The sequence below is a fragment of the Elephantulus edwardii genome, unplaced genomic scaffold, assembly GCF_000299155.1.
Source record: "Elephantulus edwardii isolate Elephantulus edwardi_28Jun2011 unplaced genomic scaffold, EleEdw1.0 scaffold00219, whole genome shotgun sequence".
Classification (NCBI taxonomy): Eukaryota; Metazoa; Chordata; class Mammalia; order Macroscelidea; family Macroscelididae; genus Elephantulus; species Elephantulus edwardii.
The window spans coordinates 1,769,880-1,790,879 of NW_006399969.1; the positions used below are offsets into that span (position 1 = coordinate 1,769,880).

Here is a 21,000-nt window from a genome sequence, read left to right on the forward strand (position 1 = left end):
ATGAATAAAAGATTGATGTTGTCAACATCATCATTTTACTTGGATCCATAGTCAACATGCATGATATCAATTTTCAGGAAATAAAAAAAGCATTACATTGGGAAATCTGTTGTCAAGGATCTCTTCAAAGCTCTGAAGAGCAGTGATGCCACTTTAAAGACCAAATTTGCTTGCTTCAAGCCCCATAGTATTCTCAATTGCTTTGTATGCATCTAACAGTTGAACAGTGAATAAAGGATGAAGAAGTCATGCCTTTGACTTGTGATGTTGGAGAAAAGTACTGAATATGCTATGGACTATCAAAAGAACAAACAAGTTTGTCGTGGAGGGAATGCAGTCAGGGTACTCCTTAGAGACAAGGATGGTTAAACTTTGTCTCACATACTTTAGGCATGCTACCAGGAGAGCCAGTCCTTAGAAAAAGACATCATCCTGGGAAAGGTGGAGAATGGGAGAAAGAGGAAGACCCTCAACAAGATGGATTGACACAGTGATAGTAACTGTAGGCTTGAGCATGGCAGAGAACTTGAGGACAGCACAGGATAGAGCAAGGTTCAGATTTGTTCATAGAGTCATTGTGAGCTGTAATCAGCTTGTTGGTATATAATGATGATAGCAGGACAATGTCTGGAAAGCCCACATTAAGTAATTAACTACACTTCATTATGTAAAAAAAATATAATTATCAACTCTGATGATTGCAAACTAAGTGTAGAACTTTCCTGTGAGGTTTCTGGGGCTGTAAATCATGAGGGGAGCATACTGCCTTGTCTTAGGCCTGTGGAGTGGCTGGCTGGTGGTTAGAACTGCCAGCCTTTTGGTTAGCTTCTAAGCTCATGACTGTTTCACCAATCACAAGGGTGCTATAAGTTATATATTTATTGAAGTTCGGAGTCTATGCTGTTTAAAGTTACTTGCCTTTAGAAAGATCTACGGATGTCTTTTTAAAAAATAATATTTTTGTTCATTGGTTTATTGTCTTTTTGAAAAGAGAGTATTTGAGGGTATGACATAATGGAAGAATGAAGACTCTGAAACTGGTGGAAATAATAGTAATAGGATTGAGGAGAAATAGGTGCTTTGAGAGAAGAGATAGAAATTAAGTGCAAGAAAAAGTAAGCATTTTCAGATATTTTTCTTGGAATCAGTTCTATGCTTGGAAAAAGGGATGGAACTGTCAGTGTCCTGTATGCATCCTTCTATTCCATGGACCAAGGCTTTGGGGCAGGAAACTCTGATGGCCTAGTGGTAAGCTGCACGGCAGTCCCAAAGGCGCAAAGTTCCTGTCAGCTGCTGTGTGAGAAGGGTGAACGGTCTCCACCAATGTGATTTACTATCTCTGAAAACCTGTTGGAGGGTCAGCTGGAAGTCACTCAGGGGCTGGTTTAATCAGTAAGTTGTTATTAAGTGAGAAATACTGATTAGTTAGTTGTGTAGTAACACTGGCACTGTATAACTGAGTTAAATAGACACTTGTAACAACAACTTAAAACTTTACAGAAGTTTATAAATTACCATATTCTCTGGAGCAAAGCATTCAGAGTATCCCAGAGTTACTAGGGTACGTCTAGAATATCATGTCTAACTCCGACAAAATGTTTGTTACTCCAGCTTTCAAGATTTGAGCCATACTTAAATTTGAGAAATAAAAAGTTGACTAGATTCAACACTTGTATACAATTGAGATGAGATTGTTTTAGAAAATTAAATTTGGCAAGTGATTAGTCCTTAATAAGGAGTAATTGTTTTATCTATTTTAGGGAAAAATTAATTTAACAAGCCTGTTATTATGGGAAAATGAGGTAATGAACATGGGCAGTACATAATTTCTATAACATTTATAGCATCAGCCACAAAAAAGGGCTGAATTAGTGTCATCAAATACAAAGATTGTTCATTTCAGGATCAGAGCTGTTCAGAAAGCACTACTCATGGTCACTATAATTAATAGAACATGCTAGGACTACTGAAAATTGTTGTGCTAGAGCTCTTTAAAAGATAGAGATTTCAGATGCTTATATGCTTGCTTTATGTGCTTTCTAGTACTAAGTATAAGCAGATGATTTTTTTTTCATAGTTGAAAAGTTTTCTTCAGTATGGATATGTCAGTTGTGATTTTGTACTAAATGTAAAGAAGCATTTTATTGTATTGAATGATAAAACAGGCTTTCATTAGGCACTATTTTAGACTACCCCCAACCCCACCCCACTCAGCCATAGGCCTAGCTCATGAGCCTTGATTAGCTCGCCTCACCTGTTCACGGAGCCACCTTGAGTTAGATGTACTTATAATGTGGGTAGCAGATTGGCTAATCCAAGTGGTTTTAGGCAGTTATAGGCCCCAGAGCCTGGAAACTAGCCAACACTCCCAAGACTCCCTGATACCTCCAGATCACATTCAATAGCTATTTAGTCCCCTTTCTATTTAGATTTTTTTTTTTTCTCTTCTCCTCCCCCTTTCCCACCTTATTCCCCTGTGGCCTGGGTCCTGTTTCAGCTCTTCATGCATATATCAGACCAGTGCCTGTAGACAAAGATCCATTCAGCCTGAATGTTCCTACCTTCTCCTTTTCCCTTTTTTCATCTTGAGTTTCCTGATACCGCCTAGATCACAGGGTCTCCTCCCACCCCCACTTCTAGGCACATCTGCACTTCATTTGCCAAAGCAGTAAAGTTTTAACAGGACAGACCAGAGTATCCCTCCTCACCAGACTGACTAGAAAATAAAAACACAAACAATTGACTCTTAAAGAAGCAACATGGTATCCTTCATCTCCTCACAAATAGGAACCAGGAGACATAAAGTTAATGACTTTATAGACTTAAAGATTACATAGAGTTCATTTTACAGAGCATTGCTCATTTAAATATTCTTGATATTTAAATTCAAATGCAAACTTTTGGCAAGAATGACCAGTTCATTTATCATTGCCCTGGATATACTTGAAACACTCAAAGTTGCTCTGCGAATATGGTTTTGTACAGACTAGAACTTGACTTTTGACAAGTATTTTCATATTACAGAAGTTGCATAGATGTTTAAGATATATTGTGGCATTTTGTTTTTCTGTATCAGTTTTCTAGAAGACCTCTTCTCAGTTCTGACACTTATGTTGTCAATACCAGCAGATAAAAAATGAAAATAGGATCAGGTTTCTTTCTCTTTATGCCTTAAATATGATTTTGTCATTTCTTTCTAAAATGAATTGACTGTTTTTTAAAGTGTTCCTTAGTCTCAGTCAGCATATACTAAGAACGTACTTTGTAAAGAGTGGAATATTCAGATTGAACTTTGAAGAGATTTCTGTTGAATTGGAAATAAAAGCATTGTTCTTGGGGCACTTGTAATATAATGAGAGAGTGGAGGGAGAGAGAGAGAAGAGGAGGAGGCAGAGGGTGAGAGAAAGAATACTTTGTGTAAGTCACACAGGAAGAGGCTGCCCATCTTTCTCCCATGAAGTATCTAGTGTATTCAAACTGAGTACCTTTGCTTTGACAGCGCAGTTCCTTACCACTAAGCCACCAGAGTTCCTGAGAGGAAGAAGAGGAAATACTAAATGGTGTGGAACATTGAGAAAGCCTTTGGTCAGGCCTGGTGGGCAAATTGTTACACTGCCAGCTCAAGGCAGGAGGCTCACATCTACCATGTTCTTTAGGAGGAATATGGACACTTTCCTTCTGTGTGATTTACTGCCTCTGAAAACCCGCAGAAGGTGAGCTGTGAGTCGGTTCTGACTCAATAGCAGTGAGGTCATATCTAACGATTAAAATGTATGCATTAATGTGACATAAAGTTTATTTCTAATCCTAATCATCTCTAATGAAATAATCAGGGAATATTGAAAGCACAATTTTGTAGGAAGGAAAAATAAATTGTCAGACGGTAAGTTTGGGCCATGTTTACAGGCAAGTTACCACTTGGTGGCCTTGTGATAAGGAATTGTTTTGTTAACGCAGAGGCACGCGGTTGCCAGCTGTGCCATGGGAGAAAGCTGCACAATCTCCTCTTAGGAGATTTACCGCCACTGAAAACCAGCTGTAGTCAGTCCTGACAACAATAAGAACACAACAATAAGAACAACAGAATCAATTGCTTTGTAACAAGACTCTCTTCTCTCTGTATTGCTGAAGTATGAAAGAACCCTTATTATATTTCAGCAGTATGAACAAAGGTATGTAGGAATTATAAGAGAATAAAAAGATATCTTGACTGTGGCAGCCAATAGAGAAGGCTGTTATTACATCCTGTAAGGACTGAAGGACAAGGAGACCTGAGGATACCACTATAGCTTCACTGGAGACACTCTCGAGGGCAATTTCAACAGCATAGATGATAAAAGGTGTATTATTAGGGGTTGAGGAATGAATGGATGTAGAAGAAATGGGGAACGTTTTAATATATTATTATTTGGAACTATTTCTTGATGAAAGAAAAGAAAATTGATTGCAGCAGCATCAAAGGAAGGTGATTTTTTGATAGATGTGTGTTGTGTATGTTCAGAAATTGTGGAGGAGAAGTCACCATATAGAGGGAAACGCTGAAGATTCAAGAGACTTGTAATCATAGTTGTTATCTGAATCTTAAACCCTCAATTCATTGCTGTTGAGCCAGAACTGACGCTCCAGTGGCTTTCCAAGGCTGTAAATCACACAGCCTTGCCTGCTGAAAGTGAGAAGGACTTGAAGCAGTTGTTGCAGAAGGTCAAAAAGTACAGCCTTTGATATGGATTACATCTCAACATCAAGAAAGTGGACGTTCTTACCACTGGACCTGTAGGAAGCATTGTAATAGATGAAGAAAAGATTGAAACTGTTAACAACTTCACCTTGCTTAGATTCACAGTTAACACCCTTGGTACCAGTAGTCAGGAAATCAGGAGATTTATTGCACTAAGAAAGTCTGTAGTTAGGAACCTCTCCAAATTACTCAGGAGTAATGATTTCAGTTTGAGGACTAAGGTGTGTCTGATCCAAGCCATAGTCTTTCTGATCACTTGCTGTGCGTTTGAGATCTGGACAGTCAATAAGGATGACAGAAGAAGAATTGATGCTTTTGAGCTGTGATGCTAGAGAAGAGCACTGAACATCTCATGAATGGCTAGAAGAACGAACAGATATGTCCTGCAGAAGGTGCAGACAGAGTGCTCTTTGGAGACAAAGATGATGAAGCTTCACCTCAAGTACTTCGTCATGTTGCTTGGAGAGGGACATGATACTCAGAAAGGCAGAGGGTCAGCAAAGAAGAGGAAAACCCTCAATTAGGTGGACTGATATGATTGCTGCAGTGAGCTCTAGTGCGTCTGGAAGTGTAAGGATGACACAAGATAGGACAGGGTTCAGATCTGTTATTCATAAGGTCACTAAGGGTTGTACTCAACTCGATGGCACCTAACAGCAGCAACATCACACGGGAGTACCATGCCTATCTCTTTCTCATATTGCTGAAGATCAAACTTCAGTGAGGTGTCTTAGCCCCAGGCCTCAGGTAGCCTGCCCAAAGACAAGTGATTCGAATTCACCAGCTGCTCTGCAGGAGAAAGATGGGCTGTCTCCTCCCATGTGATTGTATTGCATCTGAAAGCCTGCTAAAGGGTCAGCTATGAGTTGGGTCTGCCTTGAGTGTCCCCCTTTAAAATAGAGAAGGTATTTGAAATAACCTGTTCTAAATGGAGAAATGGGAAGTTAAAACTAGATCCAGTTCCCTAGGAGATAAAGTTTAAATAGAGTGAAAGGTAGGATTTGGAGAACACGGTTTGAAGAATTGGCATTACTACTTTTATTAAGTAATTGTATGATCAAGTCAACTAGAAATGAGTGCAATAACCCTGGGATTCCATGTATTATGATTATATATTTCGCTTAGTTTCATGATTGAATATATCACAAGTATGCAAAAATCAGATTGATTAATAAGCTTTAGGGTGAAGTTTTTATAAAATCTGTAAAATGAAATAAAAAAAATAGATGAAAAAAACCCCAACCAACTGTGGACTATTGAGAGTGTCAAGGAAAATAAAGAGGGAGTTCAGTATGAGTGAGAAAAGAAAAAAATGTTAATTTAAAATAGTAAAAACAGTAATTTATTAGTAAAATACTGTTTGAATGCCAGGCATTAGTTGCAAGTAATGAACCACTGAGTATAAACTGGTCTAGTGGCCACTAGATGTCACCCTGACTCACTTGGCAAGGCCTCACCCTGCTGTACTGTGAATGCTGGTGCGTGTGGAAACCAGGATTCCAGAAACAAGTTGTCTTCTGGGGCTGCCACAGAGCCATTCGTTAACACCCAGCCTCTCGCCCATATAGACGTTGATGTGTTATTATAGCTTAGTTTTGCTTTTTGTGGTTTTTTAAAGGTATTTTTTATTTTTGAAGATTTTATTATTTTGTGTGCTAGTACCATCAAATCCGATCTAACTGGTACAGGAGATTGCCCCTCCTTCTCCAGCAGAGCATCTGGTGGATTCAAACCACGTGCCTCTGGGATTGCAGTGCAGCTTCTTGCCACAGGCCAGAAGAGCTAATTTCCACCTTAATCACACTAAATAGTAGCAGTCTTCCTGTTAACTTGAAAATTCTTTAACTTCTACATTGAATTTTATGTGAAGTCGTATTCTTCCCTTTAATAGTGTTTTCAGTTGCCTGCTGCCCTGACTCTGGTTTTATAGGAAATGATTGCTGTCAGGACTGATGATGCAGCTTCTCTGTAAATGGTCCAGGTTGTGCATATGGTGGTTCTAGCTGTGAGCATGAAGTTTCATGTGACACTGTTCTGTGTGTACTCAGGTACAAGAAAGAGCTCAGTATCCACGAGGGTCTTTCCCACCCCTTACTTGTTTCTCTCCCATCTAGGTTGCATGCACAGTTTTGTCTCTTCATCTTTGTGTTCAAATTCAGGGTTCATGTGTAGAAACCATGTCACACTTTCTACCTCCCCATAAGGTTTTTTTTTTTTTAACCTGGCCTTCTTTGATCTAAACTTCTGAATAACTTCGTAAAGTTAGACAGTATATTAAACAAACATGCCAACAAATACACAAAAAACTGGCAAACTGCAAACTATGTTGATGTCCCAGAACCACATTATATAAGCAATCCTCAGGCATACTGTGCACTTGATTTGTGTTTGTGTATGTGTTCAAGCATGTCAATTTTTCTTGTCATTGTAACAGAGGTGTAAGATGATGTAGTGTTGCTGGTTGGGCTCCAGCCTAAAATGATTTGGAGATCATGACAGTATTAAAAAAAAAATCACATTTTGTACATGTGATTTGCCACATCCTTTCATGACTGATTCACTGTGCCAGTCAGGAGGGCTTTCCTCTTCTTCACAGACCCTGTATTTTTCCAAGTATGCTGTCCTCCAAGGACCTGCCCATCCTGAAGTATGTGAGATGAAGCCTTGCCATCCTCCCTTCTGAGAGTATCCTGACTTTGCTGCTTTGTAAATAGATGCTTGTTCTTTTAGCAGTCCATGAGATATTCAGCACTCTTCTCCAGCATGATGATTCAAAAGCATCTGTTCTCATTCAGTCTTCCTTATTTTTAGTCCCAACTTTGAGCTGCATATGAAACAATTGAAAATACCAGGGCTTGGGGCAGGTGAGTCTTAGATTTCAAAGAGACATGTTTGCTTCTTAGCCCTTCAAAGAGAACTTTGACAACAGATTGGCCGAGTGGAACATAGCTTTCAATTTCTTCACTGCTGCTACCATGGGTGGTGATGGTGGATCCAAGTAAAAGGAAATCCTTCTGATCATTATGCTCTATATAAAAATATTAATCTGTTTCTATTAATTTGGTGGGATTATGCAGGAAAGAACAGATGTAATATTTACATCATATAAATAGTATCATCAGTGTCCCTGAAATTTACATTTAAAATTTTAATTGGCAAATATTTTACTGTATATATTTTCAGAAATGTAAAATAATTTTAAAATAATTAATCAGGAATGTCCTTTTGCATCAAGTGGCCAGGAACAAATTTCAGGATACAAATTTGGTAAGCCATTATAAAAGGATGAGTCTTATCATTTAAAATAACTGAAATGAGACCTTTTTAGGACTGTATGTCTTTATTCTAAAATAAAAAAAATTTCACTCATACTTACTGTCTCTTGAGAGGATCTTAACTTCCACTAAGCACTAGTGTAGATTTTTGTTCAGTTTACTATGAAATAAGACTTTTCCCTCAACTGAGGGACAAAGACCTTCCCAAGGCAATATAAAATACTGTTAAGAAATATTTTCATCCATTAATAGAAAGTATTAGTTGTTGTGAAGGGTAGAGCCGTAACTGACCTACAGCTGACCCTCTGGCCAGTTTCTAGAGCCAGTTAATGGTACCAGAGGAGATGGCCTCGAACCACGTGCCTTCAGGATTGCAGCACAGCTTCTTGCCGCTAGGCTACTAGAGCTCCCTATTAGTAGTACTGTTAGTAGTACTTAATTGATTTATCAGGAGCCCTGGTGGCACAATGTGTTGTGAATCGGGCTGCTTACTGAAAAATGAGCTGTTCAGGCCCCCAAGTTGTTCTAAGGGGGAAACACGGACAGGCTGCTCCCATAAAGATAGATATCCTTGGAAACCCAATGGACAGTCACCAAGAGGTGGAATCCACTCCATGGAAATGAGTTTGGTTTGGTAATTATTAACTGTCAGTAGTTTTCTTTGCTGTCTTCATTGTCTTTAAATTTTTTTTTTTATTTGCTTTAACCATCCATACATGTTTTCTTCAGTCGCATTAATTTCAGTGCCCATGATGTAGTTGCACTTCTCCCACTCTCTGTGATTCTGATTTCCATTACTCCTGTCCCGCTCTGAGTCTTCTCTTTATTTAATGATACTATGCTGAAAGTCCTCTTTTTTTGGTTGTAACCTCTCCTTTCACCCATCTTTATAGACACCTCCTACCTGTTTATGGTTAGTCCCCGTCTCCTTCCTTCCATTGTGCTCTTGGAGAAGAGGAGAGAGAAGTGTGGACTGTGTTATTGTCACGCAGATTGTTAACCAAGAAACAAGGGCAGAAAAGAAAGGGCACTTCCCCACAGGTGACTTCATAATTCTTCTTTCTTAAAATTGTATTAGTCCAAACATTATGAATTTTAGCGTCTATGACAAAACATTAAAATATGATACAAAATTATTCCAATAGCAGAGTTCTCCGGGATTCATCCTGAAATTTTCTTTTTCTCCCTTAAATTCATTTTGGCTCTGTAGTTTCCAAAATGACATGACTTTTAAAATTTTTCTTTTATTAAAAAAGTGAATTTCATTTATTTGCTGGTTTGTAATGAAAATATTGTATTTTCATTTTTTTTGGCCACATTCCTTTGTTATGCAAAGAACAATACATTTATTTAACTAATTATTTATATAATACTCTCTGACTCTAATCTGGAAAAGGCCTTAACCTTCATTAGGCACAAACGTAGATTCTTGTTTGCTTAAGTAGCATCAGGGGTGTGTAAAAGCCTTTGACATCATTATTTAGGGACTCCTAACCTCTGTCCTCCCCCCTGGAATCAGCCTCATAAAGAAACTTTGCACTCTGCAGCTGGTGTGCTCCCAAAGCCCCTTTTGATCTTCCTCTTTAAACTCCCGGAGGCAGTGTGCTGTCATTGGGCCCACATCCCCATGGCGGTGTTCTTCAGGACAATGCCACTTCTCCAGAGCTCAAACCAGGACTGAGAGCTGCTGTTGCCTTCCTGGTTCCCTGTGCCACCAGATGATTTTCTTAATTGTTTCAGGCTCATTCATAATGTTTACTGGAGATTTCCAAAGGGAAGGTCTTTCTCTGTATTTCTCTCTTGTATTCTCTGTTGTCTGTCTGAGTTTATGTAAACTCATTTATTGAAGGGGGTGGAAAAGGGTGTGTCACATATTCAGGGCTTTTGACCTCTTTTATGTGGAGGATGCCAGTTTGAGACCCATTAGGAAATAGAGGTTCAGTCTGCAGTTCCTGCTGAGACTGAGCTCTTCAGACTTTGTTCTTGAGCAGTGGTAAGGAGTTGGGCTGACAGCCCAAAGTCATACAGCTGCTTTGCAAGAGGAAGATGGGCAGTCTCCTTCCTTGCAGTACTGTCTGTGTCCAACTCTCTGTCGCTTTCCCTTTGACAGTCCACAGCAACACCCTCTCTTACATTGTTCTTTAGTGGTACAATAAGGTGCTCATGAGCACCTTTCAGTGACTTAAACACAGCTCATTTACATATTAATTGCTACAAAATAGTCTCTGAGGATGTGATACTTCAATTTTAACTAGCTTTGTTCAGTATCAGTATGCATTTGATGTTCTGTAGGGGAATAATCATGTTTAGCATCAGGGTAGATCATGCTTAGCTTATTGAAATGTAAAGATGGAGTAAATTTTAATTGACTAAGTAGTGTGTGTATGATTTAGCTAGGAAATATGTACCATTCCTAATTGAGAAATGTCTGAAAAGATGGAGACTGATAGACTGAGCCAGAGACAGATGTTAAACTTCTGAAAAAAGGTGACGCAGAGAAATACATACATAAATACATACAGAGTATTACTTATATTTTTATCTAGTCAAATAAGCACTATACTAGACCTAGCTGGAAATAGAAAAAAAAAGGTGAACTTGAAAGCTCATCTTTTCATTGCAGTTCTGAACTAGGAATTTAAGTGTTTGCAGTTTTTTTGTATTTACATTTGTATTCTGGAGTTAATGCAGATTTTGCATAATTTGTATTTTACAGTTCTATTTAATTCTTTTTAAAACAAAAACCATTTTTCAGATGTGTATCACTCATAGTGTAGCCTCTTAATTATGGTGACTGTGTGTCATGAGTTTGTTAAATTCTCCTTGTATAGTAAAATGTCCTTACAGTGAAATGTCATTTTCCTCTTGTATAGTAAAATGTTCATTCCTAGTCTCAATGATTAAATGGCTGGAAAGGGAAGAGCCATAAACACTCCTTTTGGAGAGTGAGGACTAATGCTTTTTGGGCGTGGCAAGTCATTTCACTTCTGTTTGTGTAAAACAAGGGGGAGTGACCTAACTCATCTCTGGAATCCTGGCACATTTTAGCATGGGGTGGTATTTAGAGTCTGTACTCATTTTCTTAAAAATCGGCATGTGTCCTTCTCTTTTAGGAACTGAGACCTTCAATGAAATCATTATAAGAAACTGTAAAATCTCTCCCCATCCTTGTGAAAGAAACATGTTTTTTGGAAATTAATGAAAAGAATTATTTTAAATTAACAAGGTCTAATGAAGGGTAGCCCCAGCCTTCCAGATAATCCGTTCTGTATACAGTTTGAAAAGCTATGGAGATAGGACACATTCCTGGCCTACGCCCTCCCCAGTTTTGAACCATGCAGTGTTTCCTTGCTCTGTTCTGACAGCTGCCTCTTGGTCCAAGTATAGGTTTCGCATTAGCACGATCAAGTGTTGTGGGATTCCCATTTTTCTCAGACTAAGCCACAGTTTGTCATGGTCCACACAGTCAAATGCCTATGCATAATCAATGAAACACAGATAGACATTCCTTTGTTATTCTCTGCTTTCAGGTAAGATCCATCTAACATTAGCTACAATATCCCTAGTACCATGACCTCTTCTAAACCCAGCCTGGACTTCTGGTAGTTCTCTGTTGATGTGCTGTTCCAGTTGTTTTTGGATAATCTTCAATAGAATCTTGCTTGCACATGAAATCAATGACATTGTTCCATAGGGCTTTATGGGGTTCTGTAGTGCTCTGTAGGGTTCTCTTGGGCTCTATGAGGAGAAATGTGAGGTCAAGATTGGTGGAAGATCTATCAACAATCTGCATTATGCAGATGACACAACCCTGCTCGCTGAAACTGAGGAGGACCTGAAGCGCTTGCTGCAGAGGGTCAAGGACTGTAGCCTTCAGTATGGATTGAGGCTCAGTGTCAGGAAGACAAAGATTCTCACCATTGGACCAGTTGGCAGCATCATGATGGATGGTGGAGAGATTGAGATTGTTCAGAGCTTTAGTTTGCTTGGCTCCACAGTCAACACTCTTGGCACTAGTAGCCGGAAATGAAAAGACGTATTGCGATGGGAAAGTCTGATGTTAGGGACCTTTCCAAAGTTCTGAAGAGCAATGGTGTCTCTCTGGAGACTAAGGTGCAGACGTCTGATATAGTCCATGGTCTTTGCAATCACTTGTTAGGCATCAGAGAGTTGGACAATGACTAGGGAGGATAGAAGGAGAATTGATGCCTTTGAGCTGTGGTGCTAGAGAAGAGTATTGAGGGTACCATGGACTGCCAAGAAAACAAATAGATTCATCCTGCAGAGGTTTAAACCAGGTGGCTCCTTGGAGGCAAGGATTCTGAGGCTTTGTCTAATATACTTTATACTTTGGACATGTTGTAAGGAAGAACCGGTCCTTGGAGTGGGACATCATGCTGGGGAGGGTGGAGGGACAGCGCAGGAGGGGAAGGCCCTCTATGAGGTGGATTGATTCAGTGACTGGGGTAATCGGGATGGGTGTGTCAGAGACAGTGTGATTGGCACAGAACAGAGTTTAGGGTTGTTGCACATAGGGTCGCTATGAGTCGCAAGCGACTTGACGGCACATAACAATGACAGCAACAACTGCGAAGGGTCGAGTGTGAGACCAGGCTACTCCTTGGAGGCAAGAATCCTGAAGCTCTGTGTGACATAACTTTGGACATACTGCTAGGCTGGATTAGTTCTTGGAGAGGGATGTCCTGCTTGGGAGGTTGGAGGGATAGCACAGGAGAGGAGGACCTTTGATGAAATGGACTGATTCAGTGACTGGGAAAATGGGGATGGATGGGAGTGTCAGAGAGAATGAGGTTGGCTCAGAATTGAGTGGCGTTTAGGGCTGTTTTGCACAGATGGGATCACTATGAGTCTCGGCACATAGCAACAATAGTGAGAGTTATAATTGTTACAGATGAAATTTCCACACAGTGATAAGACACAGTTGGTTAACAAGTGGCAAATTCATTGACCACTGGTAATGCTGGATTAATAAATGATGTTGTAAAATATAATGATAAATCTAAAGGTTTTAGATCTGCTATCAGTGCTAAGTTTTTAAGGTAAAAATTTACTTAAATTTTTAAAACTACATTCAGAAAGTAAAATAAGGTCCTAAGAGCATGGCTCTGTGAATGATAACAAACAAGCATACCCCTGGAATCAGCACCTGCAGGAAGAAGCCCAGCACGTCCTGAGAGCCTCGGATTTTCAGCCCCTGCTGGCCTTCTCTGTCAACCTAGCATGGTAGCTTCTAAACACATGAATTAGTGCTTCCTGCTTTCGAGTATGGAATTGTATGGCCTCTTTCTCTCAACATCTTGACATTTGGGAGATGCATCTCTGTTGTTGAATGCTTCATTGACATGAATGATGCTAGGCATACAGAATAGAATTTTACTTCCTAGGGTTTCATGGCTATTCACTGTGACCTTTTGGAGCGAGGTCTCCAGACCTTTTGTCGGAGGCACTCTTGAGCGAGTTCACTTTCATCCTCTCAGTTCACTGTCAGACCTTTAACTGCTTGCCTACCTCCCAAGACACCAGGATGACACAGACTGAGGAGCTCCACGGAGGTGGCACAACCCATGGCTAATGTGCTGCTAACCCAGAGGATACACATTCTTTGGTGGTTTGGATCCATCACTGGCCCCTCCTGTTTTCCATGGAAACTTGTAGAGTTCCCATGAGTTTGAACCAATATGACAGGCCATGAGTTGAGTTTGTTCAACATGAAGGTTGATGGTTTGGGTCACCAGCTTCGTAATACTCACTGGCATTTGACATGCTCAAATTTATGACATTTCATTTTTTAAAATATTTGGCACAATTACCTTTTTATCTTTGCTTTTAATTGCTGAGTCTTGTGGACATATTTTCTGAATTAATAAAGTGAATTACTTATTCTATGTTAAACCTCAAAATTTATTTCTAAAGCTTATCTTTTAAGTGTACTTAAGACAAATTGATTGATGTTCCTTTTTAAAGCAAAGGTACCAACATGGAGCAATGTAAACAAATAATGAAAAGTTGGGTTTTTTAATTATTTTTCCTTCCCAAAACCACTTGACATTATAGAGAGATTCAATTGATCTGTCTAAACATTTTAATTAATGAGAATTTACAGTTGGTTGTTTTTGTTTTTATAATGTAGAATTTGGAATTTCAGCAGAATTTTTGAGCTGTGATTTTGAGGCAGAGACTGACTTTTCTATGTTGTTGAGCCTCCCTATAGCTGTACTGTGTTGGTCTGTCTTGTTTCAGGGTAACGGCAGTAAGTGGAATGGTCATGTGCCCTTGGGGTTGAGATGAGTAGGAGCTCCTGTTTCTTCTAATTTTCTCTTCAAGGGGACCTTGGAGGCCATATGCCCCTAACTTTGCATAGGAATGCAAGGCTTGTCTTTTGAAGCTGTCATTCATTGACTTATAATTGGGTTTCACTTCAGAAAAGAATCTGTCCATTCTGTACAAAAACTACCTTGAAGCTCCTAAAGTATTTTATGCCAGTCATGTTTAGGAGCACAGTATTGCCTTTCTTAAAGCCTTGGCTCAGAGATTGTGCTGATGAAGACAGTGTGGGGTCAAACCCAAGAGGGGAAAGCCCTCTGTTTGCTGAGGGACAGAGGGGGGACCCCCCCATCCAAAAACCTGATTTTGAGTCAAGCTGAAAGCCATCAATTTATTGCTCAGGGAACCACTTTTAGACTGAGAGAAGCAATGCACATGTTTCCAGAGATGGAGGACTGGATGAGACTGAGTTCTGTGCTCAGGTCCAGAACCAGGGGAAATGGTACAGAGTGCAGGTACATGCCTAGAGACCAGGTTGTGTTCTCAAATCCTGCCAAGGAAACAAACAGTGTCTTGGGACCAGGTAGGGAGGAGAGTCACAAATGCTGACGGGTCAGTCCAAAAGGGTTCCATCAGGGTCACAGGGAGGACAAAGATGCACTTAGCCAGTTTGTAGAAAACAGGTATCTTTGCATAGCTGAGCAGAAGCCAGCCATTTAGTGGGGTGTTTGTAATCTCCCATACGGGACAGGTAAGTTATGATGGGAAGACGGAAGAAAGACCAGAAAGTTTGTTGTGCTTCCAAATTACTCAGAGGTAGGTGGTTCGAATCTACCATCCACTCTGTGGGAGAAGGATGGTTAGTCTCTTGAGAACTCTGGGAGAGTCAGCTATAAGTCATTTGAACTTGATGGCAAGAGGGGTTTTTTTTTTTTGAGTGAGTGAACAAATTACAAAAAAGGAGAAACAGTGAAAGTAAACGTTAAAGTTTTCTAATGAGAGTAATATTTATCATTTACATAAAATCCTATGATTTTTATAACATTGAAAATTATTTAAACTGGCTTACTATTTTTTTTTAAATTTTTGATTTATGAAAGTGGCAGATTATTGCAGGAGGCATATGACACAGATACCCTTAAGGCTCATGAAAATAGCATGGTAGTCTACAAGTATTTGTTAATGCTCTAAGTACATTGAGATGGAAACCTTTTTTTAGAAAAATGAAGTCCTTTTTCATCTTTGTGCAAAGTTAGTTGTGTTTTTTTTCCCCCCAAGTTTGGTATTAACTTTATTCTATTTTCTGTATAACTTTAAGTACATAAAGGTTTATTTCCATGGGCCTCAGGAATGGGTAGAAGTCACAGGACAATGTGTTTTACCACCAAAACTGTTGCACATTTTGGTGTTTGTCCTAGAGGGAGGAAACTGAAATTTACACTCGCAATGCTGTGCAAGGTTCTTACAGAAATCAAGACCTAAATCCAGCCTGCAGTGGAGGTTTTAGTACTCTGTTCAGGTGCCCTGACAGAAGCCATAAGCGGTTGAACATGACAGGAGAAGGGAGGCAATGACAATGGATGACAGGCACCTAGCATGAAGAAGGAAGGAATGCCAGATTTCTTGGAATGGTGTATTCTTGTTTTCCCTTTTAAAAAAGTCATCTCTTTAGGAAGGTCCTAAGCAGGGATCCCAGAGAAAAAGGTTCCATGCCTCCTTTCAAATGCCCAGGGTGCAGGGCACTGCTGTAGGAGAACCCACTATTCCATAGTTTGGGCAGACCCAGGATGGAAAGCAAAATAAAGGGAATGCTTATAGGAAACAATTTTGCTTGGAATGCTAGGTGGCCAAGCCTCAGCCTTTGGTCCAGTGCAACCCTTACCTCATTCATTTATCAAGAATGAAAAATTAGTTTGCTTAGAAGAACCAATTGGAATCATATCAGCTTCTGCTACTCTCATGTGCATTATTAGAAAATTATTAACTTGTTTGAACATTCTGATCTGTTAATTCCTAGGGACTGTTTTATTCTTCCCAAAGACTTGGTAGACAACTCTCAAAAGTTGAAAGTGATAACCGGTATACTAGTCTGCAGTTCCTTAAGAATGAGCTGGTGGAGTGGTTGAACTGATATGGAAAAGCTGCACCTTCCAGCAGATGACCAACTGATCTCCTATCCCACCCCAATTCTTAACCTGAGGTATATTTCAGTGAAGGCAGGTAGCAGTGCTTCTCAAAAGCAGAGAAGCAGTTTTAAGAGCAGAAAGGTAGAGGAGATCTAGAAAAGAACCGTTTTGATACAGATCTATCCCAAGGTGTGAAAGGAGAGGGCAAAGAACCCAGTGGCACTTTGCTTATCCAGCAATTTCTGTCACTGTGGTGACTAACTTCTGCCCATTCCATAGAGTCTTGAACTGCTCAGGGACTGGGAACTCATTGAAGTCACCACCGTCTGTAGGAATAAGGACATTCATCTCAGAAGATTTGGTACTGACTATCTCATAGTCCAAGGAATTCTTGCTCAGATAAGCATGGCAGCCATCTGTTTTGTTGATGGAAATGGCACTTTACCCATTACCTGAACTTTGACATCTCTACTATTGATGATTTCCACAATGCCCACCACGTCATCAAACACCAGACCGAGTTTCTTACAGTTATCTACTGTAATGGAATTAGTTTTGCCTTTTATTTGCAATGTTGTGTTGATACATTTATAGATGTAAGCCACCTGTTTCAGCTTTTTGTCATCAATCACCAAGTTGGAAACATTCTCTTGATTTTCCACTCTCCACTTCTTGCTCCCCAATTCAAGGAAAGGTGGCTCCTTCTTTACAGCTGGTTTTGGGAGAGGGGCTGACTCCTGGTTTAGGTGCAGAGAACGGTTTGGGACCACTTTGTACCGGCCCGCTCTGAGCTTTCAGGGCGGGGTTCTTGTGAGTCTTCATGTCATCAGATACGTGTTTCAGGGCATGTGTGATGCTTTCACTCTGATTAATCTGAGCAAACAGTGCTGAGCATGAAGCAGAGTCATCTGAGCCTGAACTGGTGGAAACTGGAGGGGGAGGTGGGCCTGGGGGGGGGGCGGACCTGATAGAGCAGAGGGTCCAGATGGCAATCCACTCAGTTCTTTTGCCACAGGCCCCGTTTCGCTCCAAGCCAGCCCAGTGGTATGGAACTCTTTAATGGAAATCTGTAGTTCTGTCCATATACTCAAATAAGCTTTAACCCAGTCCACATGTTTCTTATCCACATCTTTGTACTCCGTCAGGACTCTGTTTGTATAGAACACGGCAGCATCATCCAATTCTTTCACGTAGGGACCAGGCTTGGGAGCCATAGCTACCCAACCCAGTGCCTGGATGCTTTCACTGACAGCTGACAGGTGATTGAACAATTTGCTGCCTGGGTTCTTCCCTTGGAAAGTTATCACTTCTTGGATCTGCTCTGAGATAGGTGCCAACAATTCAGAAAGCTTATTACCTGCTGGTTGCTGGCACTGAGAAGCTGTAACCAGGAGAGCTCGCTCCAACTTCAGATCAGTATGGACCATCTCTGCATGCTTCTGCACATCTCCTCCAGTCTCTTTACAGATCTTTAGGTACTCTGCCACAGGACCAGCAAGCAGTGAGTCAAATGCTTGTACATATGGTGTGGCTCCTTTTGAAGGGCTATCTCCATATCCCCGATGCATGTCAGACGCCTGGGATACAGCCTCTAAGCGACCCACTGCCTTCTCTAATCTTTCCACCAGACTTTGCATGTCAGCCATAATGTACTACCTGCTCGGTACTGCGATCAGCCGCTCTCCACTCCCGGCAAGAACCGCCCAGAAATCTTCGCACAACCCACTTCTGGGCTCTGACTGAGAGCGGCACCTCCACCGGAAAATTCAAAGTTAGTTTTTAAGAGTGTTGTTTCTTATCCTCAGTTTTCATGAAGAATTGTCAGCTACCAAATATAAACTTAGTTTAGTACAGACTCCCTGGCATACAGACCCTGGGTTATGAACTTTTGGTTTATGGACAGCTATCACTTAAAATTACCTCGTTTGCTGCTGTGCAGTTTAGAAATCATTGACATGCTTTGAATTGGCTCATTCCATTTCAACTCCTTACTGAGAATCTGCATTCCCACTCTAGATTTACAGAATCAGAAGAGAGATCTGTCAGGATCCCCAGGTCATGAATCACTTGGAATTCTTGTTAGAATGTAGATTCTGGTTCTGTGTATCTGTTGGAAATCTTATTGGAATGTAGACTCTCATTCAGGTATCTGGAGTGAAAGACGGAGGGTCAAAGCAGAGTGAGCTGATTCAAAGCCCTTTGCCCTTGAATTGATTTTGACTCCCAGTGAACCTCACTTGGATTTCTGAGGCTATAAATCTGTGTGGGACAGATACCTTTGCTTAGCTGAGCAGAAGCCAGCCATTTAGTGGGCGTTTGTAATCTCCTATACAGGACAAGTAAGTTATAATGGGAAGATTGAAAATAGACCAGAAAGTTTGTTGTTCTTCCAAATTACTCAGAGGTAGGTGGTTCGAATCCACCATCCACTCTGTGGAAGAAGAATGGTTAGTCTCTGAGAACCCCCGAGAGGGTCAGCTCTAAGTCAGTTGAACTTGATGGCGGGAGGGATTAGTCCTTTGGGAGTTGTGCTGCTACCCCAAAGGTTAGCTGCTTGGATCTGCCAGCTGCTCTGCAGCAGTAAGATGGGTAGTGTCCTCCCACGTGACCCCCAGCTCTGGAAACCTCCTGGGACCAGCAGCTATGAGTTTGTTCTGACTCAGCACCAGTAAGTTTCAAGGTGTACGTTTTTAAATTTTTTTTTTTTTAATGTAAAGTTAAATAAAACTTATGTACAAATGATTGCTTCGTGGTAAGGAATCATGTTGCCAGCCCAAAGGCTAGTAGTTCATATTCAGCAGCTGCTCCGTGGGAGAAAGATGGTATCTTTCCGTGTGATTTACTGTGTTTGACAATCCACTGGAGGGTCAGCTGTGAGTCAGTTCTAACTGCACTGCAGTGAGATAGGGATATGACCTATCTGTCATCTTTCCTGAATATTTACTGGTTCTGATTTCTGAGTTGTTTGCTAACACCTCTTCTGACTTAGACAAAGACACCCTTAGGAATGGATCTTATTTGTAATCCAGAGGCCGCCTGTACTGAAAAGGGAAGTCTTGTACACTATGTCTCTGCTATTCTTAATACTAAAATTCTTAATCATCTCTAGTTCATTGAAGAGCTATGAGTTGGACTAGACCCGACTGAACAAGAACAACAGTAGTCCAGCTTTCAGAGCACTGGGGTTTTAGGCCACATTTTCAGCAGTTTCTCCTGTGGCTGCATGTCGTATAACTGCATTGTGCCTGAGCTCCCAGACACCCCTGGTCTTCTGCATCTGTGGTTCCGTGAGGACCTGCTGTTAGCTTACTGAAGATGGCTCTGTTTACTCTGTTGATAGATCTGTATTTACTCAGTGCCTACCAAGTGTCAGGTATTCTGATCGATGCTCTGGATAAATCCATGAACAAGAACAGCCTGACTCCTATCCTTACAGGAGGTCGTAGTTCATGGGATGTAACAGTAAGGGTACATGGGATGTAACAGTAAGGGTACTGAGATGATGAGGTACTAGATGTCTAAGCTGAGACCTGAAGGCAGAGCTTCAGGGGTGGGTTGACAGGGATGGAGCGTGGAGGAAGGCTCAGGGAGCACCAGCAGCATATACCACAGTGACAGAACTCAGAATGTCCAGGTCTGGGCAGAGCCTTGTGTGGCAGGAGCAAGGAAAGAGAGTGCGAGGACAGTGGACTTGGAAAGGCTAGAAAGGACACCAATCCAGTATTGAGAGACAGGTTTAGGCTTTGTCAGAAGTGTTTGTTAGAAGTAACTGGAGGTTTTAAGCAGTAGGATAATAAGAACAGATTTATCTTACTTTAAAAAAAATAGCTCTTAAGAGCACATTAGAAGAGGCACAATCTTAAGACCTATGCCATCCACAGACTGGCCTTGAACCACATACAGCTGCTGAATGCTTGGAATGTGGCTAGTTCAATTTAGCAACTGAATTTACATTTTAAATGGAGCACTCTATGAAACAGTTTTACGTTAATACAACTTTATTAGCTTTACCAGTACAAAGAATGTTGATTCTGGATCCAAGCAAGATGAAATCATTAACAATCTGAAGGAGAAAAATCTTAAAAACTGCAGTGGCCTGGTGGGTAAGGAAATAGCAACTCCAAGGTAGGTGGTTTGAATCCACCAGTTGCTTGAAGGGAGATAGATGGATAGTCTCCTCCCTTGTGTTTCACAGCCTCTAGAGCCCAGCTGGAGGGTCAGCTACAAGTCAGTTCCAGCTGAAGGGCATGTAGCAATATCAACGTAACAATAACAGCAGCTGTGGTAGGCACTGCTTCTCTATAGGCTAACCCACTCTCACTTGGCAACAAGACTGATACCTGCTATACATGAATTGTGGTTGTTGTTAGGTATGACTCATAGTGACCCTGTGAATAACAGATCTGAACCCTTTCCTATCTTGTGCCATCCTTACACTTCCTGACACACGAGAGCCCATTGCGGCAGTCACTGCATCAATACATCTGCTTGAGGGTCTTCTCTACTTTGCCTGACCCTCCACCCTTCCAAGCACCATGTCCCTCTCCAAAGGACATCCCTAGCAACATTTCAAAGT

General features: G+C 40.9%; 1 protein-coding gene and 1 pseudogene across 2 annotated transcripts in view; one reads left to right on the top strand and one right to left on the bottom strand.

Moving 5' to 3' along the window:
* Window positions 1–21,000, top strand: part of AKT3 (v-akt murine thymoma viral oncogene homolog 3) — a 383,708-nt gene that overhangs the window by 106,924 nt on the left and 255,784 nt on the right. The window lies entirely within an intron of this gene.
* LOC102865218 lies at window positions 16,653–18,070 on the bottom strand (annotated as a pseudogene).